The following is a 12,227-nucleotide window of genomic DNA, read 5'->3' as shown; positions in this document are numbered from 1 at the left end:
TTAAAATGAATCATTCTTTTACGTTGTTTGATAGGCAGGAAAAAAAGAAAAATATAATTAAAACGGTAGTGAGTGGTGGTCAGGGGGAGACATGTGCGGTTGTGGCATTGGTGGGCGGTGATGGTGGTTGGCGGTGACGGATGGTGGTGGGCGACGGGAGATAATGATGGTTGGAGGTGGGGGTGGGGTGGGTGGTGGCGTTGACGGTGGAGGTGGCAAGCGATGGTGACAATGGCGGTGGTGGGCAGTGGTGACGGTTGATGGCGGTGGTGGAGGTGGGTGACAGTGGCGGGTGCTTGGTGGTGAGGGGCAGGGGATAGTTTGATGGCAGTGGCGAGCGTTTGGTGGTGGTGGGCGGTTGAAACTGATGGTGATGGTTGGTGGTGGTGGTAACGGCGACGGTGAACGATATTGGTGGTGGGTGTTGATGGTGGTGAGAGGGTGATGTAAGGTGAAAAAGGGAATGGAATGAAAAAAAATATGTGGTATGGATGGAATGAAATTGAGTTGTTTTAGAGAAATTAAATGACCTATTACCTAGTTCATTTCATTCATTTGATCAACCTAACACACTTTTCTCTATTTCATGACAATGGGTCATTTCATTCCGCCCTCCTTTCAGCATATCAAACGTTACATAAAAAAAATTTAAATAGCAAAGAGCCAAAGAATCCAACGTATAAACCTATTCTTTTGGGGTTATATTAAAGGTTGACTTCTCGGTCGCCAGCCCCCTATCCGGTTTGAACCCACGGTTGAAGCCTTTATTCGTCTATTCACCAGTATATCCTTTGAACATGCCCTAAGTGAGAATCAAACATGCGTCACTAAGCGAGAGCATACCTCTCTAGATGGAAAAGGAAATGGTTTTGATTAATTTTGTCATTTTTGTTCAAATTTTTTTCTTTATCAAGTGGGGTATGGGGTTTGGTCGTAGATGGCGGTGGTGGTTGTAGATGGAAAATAGTGGCGTTGGATTTTGTGTTGGGGGAACTATGTATGAACGAACGTGCTTGAATGCAATAAAAATTAAATTAACGTGTTAACCGAGTGAATCAAGTAATGTACTTATATAACATAGTGTAATTATAAAAGTTTTTTTTAATAGTAAACATGTTAACGGGTCAACCCGAACATGACTCGTTTTTTAAACGGGTCATGTTAGTAGACCCAAAATCTGTTTTTTTTTTCATGTCGAGTTTGGGTCCCGTCAACAATTTCCGCCACTAAGCATGGCGTATTTAAAGAAAGGAATAACAATCTAGTCAAAGCGTAATAAAATATTGTGAGTTTTCTAAACCCTTTTCGCTTTATGTTTTTGGGGTTGATATGCATACATAATGTGTAAAGGTAACTTAAGTGTAACTTAACAGTCAGTTATGTTAAAGCATTTAGTTAATCAGTTAAGGCTCCTTTGCATGGGCACAAATACAGACTCCTTTGCATGGGCACCAACTTATAACCCTCTTTTATAACAACGTGAAAATTTCGAGCTCAAAGTATCAACTTTTCAAAGTCTAGGGACTAAAATTGCCAAATTCCAAACTTGAGGGTTAAAAATAAAAATATGGTTTTCCTGACCCATCGCGCTACGCGATGAGTCAGAAGAGACTCTCATCGCGTATCGCGATGGGGTGTCTGACAATGTGTGACACGTGTGCCACGTGGCACTGGTTATCACCACGTGTCACCACGTGGCAACACTGCTGCCACGTGTTGCCACGTGGAGCGGCGCCTGCCACGTGTCAACACGTGGCAGGTCTACGCTGTGAGTCAGCAGACCTATATCGCGATACGCGATAGGTCTGCTGAGGGACCCATCGCGTAGCGCGATGGGAGCCAATTTTATGTCTATAAATAGTAAGGTAGGGGATTTCATTTTCTCACATCCAAATTCAGTTTACCTTTCTCTCTCTAACATCTCACTACATCCCGACAATCGTATACTCGATCCACCTCGATAAACGTGCCATATTTCATCGTAAAGCGTGTCCCGAACCTTCAATTGTGTACCGACGTTTCCTTGAAGTTTATACCACCCTTGGTCGTAGGACGCTCTCCTGTAGGGAGTACGACCTTATGTGTATATTTACGGGTACTTAACTAAGTCGAACGCTGCGGTATTTGCTGAGGTGACCTAGCGTAGAGGCTCATATTTATAATGTGTTATTTGACTTTGTTATTCCTAAGCCACGTTGGGCCGAGGCAGGCGTAGTCTCGAGGGGTAATAAAGTAAAAGAAATATTTTTGCGTTAGCGTGTTCACCAGCATTCGTTGCTGACGTATTTTATTACATTTTGCAGGTGAACAAAGCTAGAGCTTGGAAATGACGAAGTACTAATATCCGATGGCTCGGATTCTTTTTGTATAAATTTAATATGGTGGTTTGTAAACATAAAACAAGTAATCTTTTGTTAACAACTCTAAACGGGTATTTTATAATTCCCGTCTTTTGAATATATATATAATTTACATTTTCGATCCTTAAAATTTTATAAGTCTTCTGCAACGTAACGAAACTCTGATCTATTTACAAATATGGTACCAACTTATGGGTCGCACTCCTAAGCCCTAGAAGGGGGTGTGACATCTTTGTAGGGACCAACTTGGCTTCTTAGTACAAGCTCCAATTTTGCACCGCATTTGTGGCGTGTGTCAATAGTTGCAATTATATGAGGACAGTTCAGTTAGTTAGTTATATGTTATGCTTTAAACATGTTGAAGTTATGAATTTATGATTTCAAATTCAATATATAGGAGTAAGATAAAGAGAAAATTCCATCTTAGAAAGAAATAAAGACACTTTTAAAAAGTCATTTAAAGAAGTGATGGATGCGAATGCAACATAATGATACATTAACTTGGGCGACGGTCGACAATAACCGAGTTATAGTTTCACTTGTAAATTTGTTTTGTTTTTTTTTAAACCATTGCATTAAAAATAAGCATAGATATTACATCAACATAGCAGGTAGGCGGGCAACAAGCTGCGCCGCCACCCCTTTCTGAATTGCAAACCCTAACCTGCTAAAGATATACCCCTGCCCCTTTGGAGTCGACACATTGCTATGCACAACCCGCTGGACCCTGGTTAGGAAACGGATAGCTTCCGGTGCCAAGGAGCCAAAGGTATCAAAAGCCAGAGGGACAAAAACATGTTGGTTCTCTTCGCAGGCTTTAGCATGTTTCTCCACCTTTTTCGTTTAAGCCCTTTTCATTGCTTGCCTAGCTACAAACCCATTATCCCTCAAACCAGCTAAAGAAGATACCCCTGTGAGGTCAACACAAACGTGTTTTCCCCCGGCCCAACCAAAGACGAGCAAATCTGCCGGTCGTAGAGTGGATCTCTCTTCCGTGGGGATTGTAAGGAAGTTTACGGGGGCTTCCTTTTTAGCTGATATCCCAGCTCGCCTTAAGATGTCCCAAAGAACGTCCCGCACCCAATCATGTCGGTATTTGAACCCATGCGTCTCCTTGCAATGAACCGCATGCTCTCTGAATTTATCTAGGTAAGCCTTACGGTAGATCGGACATGTTTCGTCTTCTGGGTACATTGGGACCATCAAACGGTACTTAAGAATGGCCCTATACTCGACCGCAGACATGTTTTGCCCCAAGCCATCAATCGGGATAACGGTCAGAAAATCTTGGGCAAAGCTCATACTCGACCGCAGACATATTTTGTTTTAAATTATATAAAGTCGTTTTTTTCGTTACAAATTGGAGTTGAACATTTGAAAGCTCATACTATGAATCTGTGATAAAATCTTCCTCTTGAGGGTTTTATATCCTAAATAAAAAGAAAGTTGTTTATTTTGAAAAAAAATGTGCGTTGACTCCACGCCAGGCATACGATTCACATATCTACGAAGCGTACAATATCATCTCCAATAGTCCAATGTAATCTGGAATGTTTGACACTAGTATTTTCAATTCACCATTTGCACCACTTGATCTCTCTCTATCAATTAAACATCTCTGAAGATGCTATAAATATCAATTACACAGGAAGTTTATTAAGCAGTGTGTAGTGGGGCGTGGGTTAGGACGAAAAGGGTTTGGAACACCGCCCCCTTCCCCGGGCGATTTTTGAGCGAAAAGGAGCGGGGGCAGAGGGTTGTTGTCGCCTAAAGTTGTTTAAAAATAATAATATTTTAATAATTTGACCGTTGTCAAACGGTCAACAATAATTTTTTTTAATTAAAACAATATATTTATATATCTATATAAACATACACCTTCTCCATTTCATATCTATATAAACATACACATTCTTCAAAAAATCTAGCAAAAATGAATCCTAGAAACAACCCGAACCAACTGAATTCCGTGGAACTCACCGCTACCATGAGAGAAATCATCAAAAAACACGAAAAGTGTGCCGAGTAACTCAACGATGCCATGAGAGAAACCAACAAACAACACGAAAAGATTGCCACTATGTTGAAATTGCGGGAAATGAGTAAAGAATACAAATCTCTTAAAGCGGTCGGGTTACACGAAGAGGCCGCATTATTGCAACGACAATGAATTGAAAAAATGCGCGAATATTATGGATATTGGTATTTTTTTTAGTTATGTATTTTTTTATTTTTAGTTATATAATTTTTTTAGTTATGTATTTTTTAATTTTTAGTTTTGTATTTTTTTGTATTTCTTTTTAATTTTAATGCATTTTTATTTAATTATTTAAATAAATTGGTTTTTATTTGTTTAGTTTAATTATAAAAAGAATATAATAAAAAAAATACTGTGAGCCCGGTTTGTAGCCCATACACCATTACACCCCAAAAAACAAATTATCACTCCTTGCTGAATGGACGTCACGTGTCGCAATTCGCTCATATTTGTAGCCCCTCCACTACGCATAGCCTTAAAGGAAAATATGCGTTTAGTGTTTGTGTGTGATGAAGATGAGCGCCTCATCGGGCAACAGCAGGCGCCCGGATCATGCCCGTACTGCGACGGGCTTGATAAAAGCAATGGATGTGGAGATTGTGTTTCATTCCTTTGTGCTACAAGACCAAACGCAAATATTATTGTACTCTTTGTTCCCGACGCCTTACTCTTCACCACTAGCCTTTCCCAAATCCTTTTTGTTATCCATGTATTATATTAGACTTGCATAGTTGTATAATATGAAATGCATGTATTATTAATTTTCTTGCAGTTTTTGAGGAAAGTTATTGATAGTAAGTTGTAACTTAGATTGTGTAACCTCAACTAAACTGATAGTCTAGATTTTTTATATCAAGTAACTTACGGATTTTAGTTGCATGCGTCCACATATCATGAGATTGCTTTCATCCAAACATGAGCCTGATCATAGAAATCAAATTGATCACAACGTCTTTTTTTTATTTGACAACAATTACACATAATATAATGCCATAGAACTTGAATTCATAAATTCTAGAATATTTTTTGATTTGGGAAAAAGAAAAATTTATATACAAGCTAATTTGGTAAAAAAAAAATTGCTTAAATGAGTCAATTAGGGTAAAATAATAAAACAGATCCTTGAATAAAACTCATTAATTCAAAATTGGTTCAAATCCATTAAAAAATAATACAACATGCAAACTTTTCATTTTCTTTTTTTGAAACGACTCAACTCAATTCAACCCAAACTAAATTGATGACGTTTACAAATTGTTGTGTTATAATTTGAGCTCCCGCTTTGGCAAAACCATTTGATCGACACTCTACCAGAATTGACCGCATGCCGCATCTTTTACCCAACTCGCTTAGTGACACGCCAAGTCGCCGGCATTAGTTTTATACCAACACGAACCACATTTAAATAATAATAATAATAATAATAACATTACAAGTTTAACTTTTCAGTAACTCACATTTATAAAAAGTTATTGACCTTGCAAAACAAGTTATAAAAAAGAAAGAAAATACATATTTTCTTGTGAAAAAACGACAGCCATGTAAATGTTTCGTGTTAGAATAGACTCTCTATGGTTTGAGAATTCTCGAATATAATTTTTTTTCAGAAATTTATTTAAATATATAAAGGAGAAAAATAAAAAAGAAGTCGTGAACCAAATTATACTTATTCCTTGCATTTCATTTCCGTACGCGTTACGTGTTTCATTGTTTCGAATTTATTTAGTGTCTGTCAAGTAAAGTAACGTTAAGTGCGTGTTAGCTTTGGTGGTTAGCACTAGCAGCCTCAAATTCGGTTTACTTATTTTAAACTTATTCGATGCTAAATTATATAATTAGGTTATGGTTTCCTACTGTCATATATCGTGTTTATGTTTCGTATATGATTCATGTGATTATGTGAAATTTGCTACGGAAGCTAGTTTTCTTTTGTTAATCTAGATGAACTTGATTTAGTTAGCTAAATTGAAGCTCAATTGTATTAAATTCAGATTCTCACTTTCAGAATTATATATATAATTAAGGTTATACTTTCACCTTCGTGTATCATATTTATGTTTCGTGTATGATTGATCATTGATGTGATTATGTGAATTTGTTGTGTTAATTTACTACAGAGACTAGTTGTTTTTTTTTGGTTAATCCGGATGAACTTGATTAAGTTAGCTAAGTTGAAACTCATTGATTTCAAATTCGGATTCTTGGATGCAGAGTTATATCGTTAAGATTTTATTTTTATTTTTTCAAAAAGAAAGAGTTAAATTATATTAAAATAGTTCCAATTACAATAAAGAGGCAGGTAAGCGGGCAACAAGCTGCGCCGCCACCCCCTTTTGAATGGCAAAACCGATCCTACTGAAAACAAAGTTATCGTTCTTCGGCGTCGATGAGTTACTGTGCACGACCCGCTGAACTCTTTTTAGAAACGCAACAGCATCGGGGGCAAGAGACCCAAATGTGTCAAAAGCAAAAGGAATGAAGGCGTGTTGATTCTCCACACACGCCTTCTCGTGCTTAGCAATTTTCTCTGCTTCTGCCTTTAGCACGGCATGCCTAGCAACAAACCCGGTGTCCCTAAGCCCGACAAGAGGGGACACCCCAGTAAGGTCCACACAAGCATGCTTCCCCCACGCCCATCCAAACACAAGAATGTCCGGTGGTCGGAGAGTAGACCTTCCTTCACGTGGATCCGACAAGAAATTCACAGGATCCTCTTTTCTTGCCGAGATTCCCGCCCGTTTTAACACATCACAAAGGACATCTCTGACCAAATCATGTCTATATTTGAACCCAGGGAGTTCTTTGCAATGAATCGCGTGTTCACCAAAATTATCTAAACAAACCTTACGACAGACCGGGCATGGCTCATCAACTGGGAACAGTGGGATCATTAAACGATATTTAAGAATGGTTCGGTACTCCACTGCTGACATGTGCTGGCCTAACCCTTCGATTGGGGTGACAGTCAAAAAGTCTTGAGCATGAGGAGCCTGAAGACATTCTAATACCGCTCTTTGACGAGAGGACATGCCAAACTTTTCCCCCAAACTTTGGACGGTTTTACTATAAAGATTATACTTGTAGAAGTTTGTTCTCCTTCTTTTAAAATTAATAGTAAAAATTTAATAATAACGATACTCTCGTTATTCGTGGAAAATAGATAAGTACAATTGTACAAACTGCTGTGACTTGAATCTTGACAAAACTTCAACAGTTTATTCGTCTTCATTCTTAACTGCAAAACGAGCAACCTAATCGATGACGTTTGTGGTTGACGATTCGTGTTCAACACGGGTCTCTTAAAACATAGTTGAGTATCCCCTTAGCGAACTCGTGTGTCTCTCAGGGTACAAGTGTACAACAAACTAAGCAGTATGTACTGCAGGGGAGGACTCTAGCACCTGAAGTTGAACCTTGAATCAAGAGAAGGAAGACATTATGTTGGAGAATGCTTTGTGTTTTGCAAATGTTGTTTGGTATTTATAATTTTATAGGGAGCAAAACTTTAAACGTTCTTTCAAGACTTTAACACAAAGAGCCGAAGAGGAAACATACTTCAAGAGTTAAACAAAACGAGTAAATAACTTTGAACAAAGTTTATTCTTGTTTGAATACTTGAGTTGAAACTTGAAACTATATATTTTATTTTTATTATTTTCCAACAATACCTTCGTATACCATACTTATATTTTGTATATGATTGATGTGAATTTGTTATTTGTGCTGGTAAATTTGGATGAACTTGATTCAGTTTACATGACACGATTTTGATAATTCTATGAATGATAGGGCTCTAGAGTTGAACCATCCCGAGGAAGGAGCTGCATAGCAAAAGCATCATCTGACGGTTCTGGTTCAGGTCATGGTTTGGCTCCAGTAGCACCGGTTAAGTTTGAGACTCCGGTTGGTCAACTCCTAGAACAAATCCTGCAAACCCATCCTCACCTGCTCCCTGCAGCCATTGATCAACAGCTCGAAAACCTTCAAAACGAGAGAAATGCTCAAAAACAAGAATCTGCTTCATCCGCAGACAACCTTTATAAGTAAGTAATTTTATATTTAATATGGTAATCCATAACTTGTTATTTAATGTTAATATGTAGCAGTCATGAAATTTCAGGAGAATAGCTGAAGTGAAAGAAAAAGAAAGACAGAAGGGATTAGAAGAAATAATATACTGTTGGATAGTTCACAAATTTATAGAAAAAGAAATATCAATGATCCCAAAAGTAGAATTCACCTCAGATCCTATCGGTCGGGTTGACGATTTCTGGCCAAACCAAGAAACAAAGCTGGAATCCATGCACTCAACCGAAGCACTAGAGATGATTCGAAACCATGTAGACCTAGTCATTGGGGACAGGTTAGTAGGCCCGTTACAGTCCATTGTTGAGATCAGCAAGATCAAACTTGGAAAATTATATGCTGCTTCAATCATGTATGGATACTTCTTGAAACGCGTTGATGAAAGGTTTCAACTTGAGAGGTCCATGAACACGCTCCCAGAAGATTTTAAGAAATCGGGCTATGTGGAGCCACCGGTTCCACAAAGCCCGTTTTGGGATCCGGATTCACTGATCCGGATCCAACCTGAGTATGATGAAGATGAGGGCTTTGTTTCTTATGATGATAATGATGGTAAATCATATAAGTTGAGATCATATGTGACGCATTTGGACGCCGAGACACTTCAGAGATACGCAACAATTAGATCAAAGGAAGCGATTTCTTTGATAGAGAGGCAAACTCAGGCTTTGTTTGGAAGGCCTGATATTAAGATTTCCGAAGATGGTTCGTTGGGTGCCGCCAATGATGAAGTTGTTTGTTTGACGTTTTCGGGTTTGACATTGCTGGTTCTTGAGGCGGTTGCTTTCGGGTCGTTTTTGTGGGATGCAGAAAATTATATGGAATCTAAGTACCAATTTTTGAAAAGCTGATAACATTCTGTTATTCATACCTAACTTTGTATTTATAGTCTGTTGATATGTTTATAATTTTATTTTATTATAACTTGTTTATAATATAGTAACTCGTTTACAACTTGACTAAAACTCGTAAAGCTCGTGATTTAGTTTGCTTTGTTTAACTGCAAGCGTTTGCCATATTTGAGTTACTCAAGATTGTGATCCCTAAAATAAGTGTAACATATAACAATATAACATGTTTTATCTAGTATACAAGTGAAAATAATGCATGTTAGAGCATCCCAAACAGGCTACATCCCCCAAGGTCTGTCTGAGGTGGCAAGGAAGGCGAGGGGTGGATAGACTCCACCGTTGTGGTCCCAAGTTGATTGACGAAGTCCATGGATGCATACGGAGAAGTGGACAGGAAAGTCCCCCCCCCCCCCCCCGACATACGCACACGTGTACATATTAAATAAATTTTTAATATGTATTATGGAGATTTGTTGCGAAAGAAAATGAAGTTTTTTTAGAAAAATTTAGAATTTGATGCGGTGGTTTGTTGTTTTAGATGCTCTTATATATGTTGGGGATTTCGAGTATTTTAAACTGGATTTTCATAGAGTCGTATAAGAACTTTCAGAATAAAAGTTGTTCATTGGCTCCCCAAACACTTTCTTCAGATAAAATTCTGAATAAGATCAAGAACGCATTATGGTATTCGTGAGAGATATGGACCAGAATAATTGACTAAAAGAAACAAACATGTATTTATCTGATGAGCAGGTAGGGTTTGAAAAACCGTCTTATGCAGCTATATTTAGAAAATCAATTTAATTATTATTCTACCTGCAAATTAATACTTATGAATGTATGACATAATAATATTCATTTTCTAATCCTTTTTTAACGAAGCACCAATGAAATTTTAACCCCGGTCAGCCACCGGTTGCCGCCTCTTATACCCTGCTAACCAGGGGCAACCCCTAACATCACAACAAACTAAAATGAGCATGTATTTTGCGGATTCGTAACGTGCTTAATGTTTATTATGATTACATTTATCGGCCAACTAATCAAATCAGACTAGCACTTAATTAGATTTTTCCTTAAGAAAATCACGACCCCTAGTTACAACCCCTAGTCACCCCCCACCCCCACAACTCCAACCACCACTTTCACCTCCTCCGTCACACTCCCACCACCAACCTTTGAAAAGGAATAATACAATATGTTTAAAAACAAAATAAATGAATTTATTTATCATCAAGATAAGAAACAAAATAAACAATTTATTTCTGGCCGATTTGTTATGATTGGCATTAATTTGGAGGTTTCGCTAGTAATGCACGCCAGGTGTTTGATTAAATGCCAACAACAAATTTTATTTTAATTTCCCTTGTTTCCAAAAACAAAAAAAGTTTTTAATTTCTTAAGTGATTTATGAGGGCCTGTGGTGGAGAGCCGGGTCCTAGCTCGGGCACGGGGATTAGGCGTTGCCCCTTTAAAAATTTTCATTTTTGCAAAGATGGTATCCCGGGGTACAAGGGGTACTCTAGGTTACTCATGCATTTCCAACGGATCATTTCAATGTAAAGGAAAAGAGAGATCAGTTAAAGGAGCGTCTTGCTTCGGACTTGGAACTCTACAATGACGTTGTCGAAACCTTGCGTTTGCATAAGAACTGGTTATGCGGGGAGTGCATGGCCCTGCATGCCTTGAATAGGCCTTGTCGGCACGGAAAAGAAGAGGTTAAATGCACCCCACGTGCAGGAGACGACTTTGATTTTATTGTGGGGATCCCTCAACCCCGGGATCCGTAGGTGGAACTTGGGAGTGGTCTGTCTGAGACGTTTGTGGTAGATGTCGCTCTCATTGAGCGCATCCTCGCCATTCCTATTGCTACTGTCAAGAGTATCCCGCCCGCGTGTCGCATGGCTTTTGCCCAGGCCTTGTCAGGGGGGCTCCGTAAAGTGGTGGATGCCCCGGGGTCTATTGAGGTTTGGGTTAAACTTTTGTTGTTGCCTCATTGCACGTTACGTGTTGTCAAACCAGCTACTAGGCAGGAACGAAGGTCCGGTAACAGGAAATCGCTTCAATGTAGCTCCATTATGCGGGCTTTGGCTGTTTGGAAAGATGGGGCAGGTTTAGAAGAGTTGGTGCTGCCGCTCTTTGAACCTCCTGTGATGAGGGATTGCCAACATAAAGAAGAGGGAGGGGGCAATATCAAGCAGTGCCTCCGGAAGGTAGCGGATGGCCATTACACAGCGACGATCAAAGTCCTGTGTTCATCCGGAGTCACGCCTGCTGGGGGGGATACATTGAGAGCATTGATAGATAAACATCCTGTGGTCTCTCCGTCATGCCATCGGAACCAGCCTTGCAGGTGGACGGTGATTGTGTGCTGGAATGTATTAAAACCTTCCCGAAAGGTACATCTTGCGGGAGGGATGGTTTGCGGGCCCATCATATTTTAGACGCTTTCTGTGGCCAGGGGTCTCCAACCGTCTCCGGGCTCTTAAAGGCCATCACTGATGTTGTCAACTTGTGGTTTGGGGGGCTTTGTACTAAAGTTCTAGCGGAGTTCATTGCTTCGGCACCGTTGACCCCTCTGTTGAAACCTGACAATGGAATTAGACCCATCGCAGTGGGGGCCATTTGGAGAAGATTGGTGTCGAAAGTCGATATGCGTAAAGGAGGGAAAAAGGTGGCTGCTTATCTAGGGGATTTCCAATTCGGGGTTGGGATCCCTAATGGGGCAGAAGCGGTATTGCATAGTGCTAACAGATTTTTTAGCGCGTTTCATTCTGACGGGTCCCTGGCTATGCTCACTGTTGATTTTTCTAACGCCTTCAATGAAGTGGATCGGACGACCCTTCTCAGGGAAGTTAGCTGCATATGTCCATCCATCTTCCCATGGGTCCA

At 39.5% G+C, this 12,227-nt stretch overlaps 2 pseudogenes across 1 annotated transcript; both read left to right on the top strand.

Moving 5' to 3' along the window:
• Nucleotides 1-4,885: 4,885 nt before the first annotated feature.
• LOC143562698 (uncharacterized) lies at nucleotides 4,886-5,079 on the top strand (annotated as a pseudogene).
• A 2,536-nt stretch (nucleotides 5,080-7,615) lies between these two features.
• Nucleotides 7,616-9,529, top strand: LOC143563293 (UV-B-induced protein At3g17800, chloroplastic pseudogene; annotated as a pseudogene). The gene is made up of 2 exons (XR_013140645.1): nucleotides 7,616-8,441; nucleotides 8,519-9,529. The product of XR_013140645.1 is annotated as a UV-B-induced protein At3g17800, chloroplastic pseudogene (transcript).
• The last annotated feature ends 2,698 nt before the right edge of the window (nucleotides 9,530-12,227 follow it).

The sequence above is a fragment of the Bidens hawaiensis genome, unplaced genomic scaffold (genome assembly GCF_021521415.1).
Source record: "Bidens hawaiensis isolate Kalapana, Puna unplaced genomic scaffold, B.hawaiensis_p1.1 tig00001179_1, whole genome shotgun sequence".
Taxonomy (NCBI): domain Eukaryota; kingdom Viridiplantae; phylum Streptophyta; class Magnoliopsida; order Asterales; family Asteraceae; genus Bidens; species Bidens hawaiensis.
This window is presented reverse-complemented; position numbering and strand designations above follow the sequence as displayed.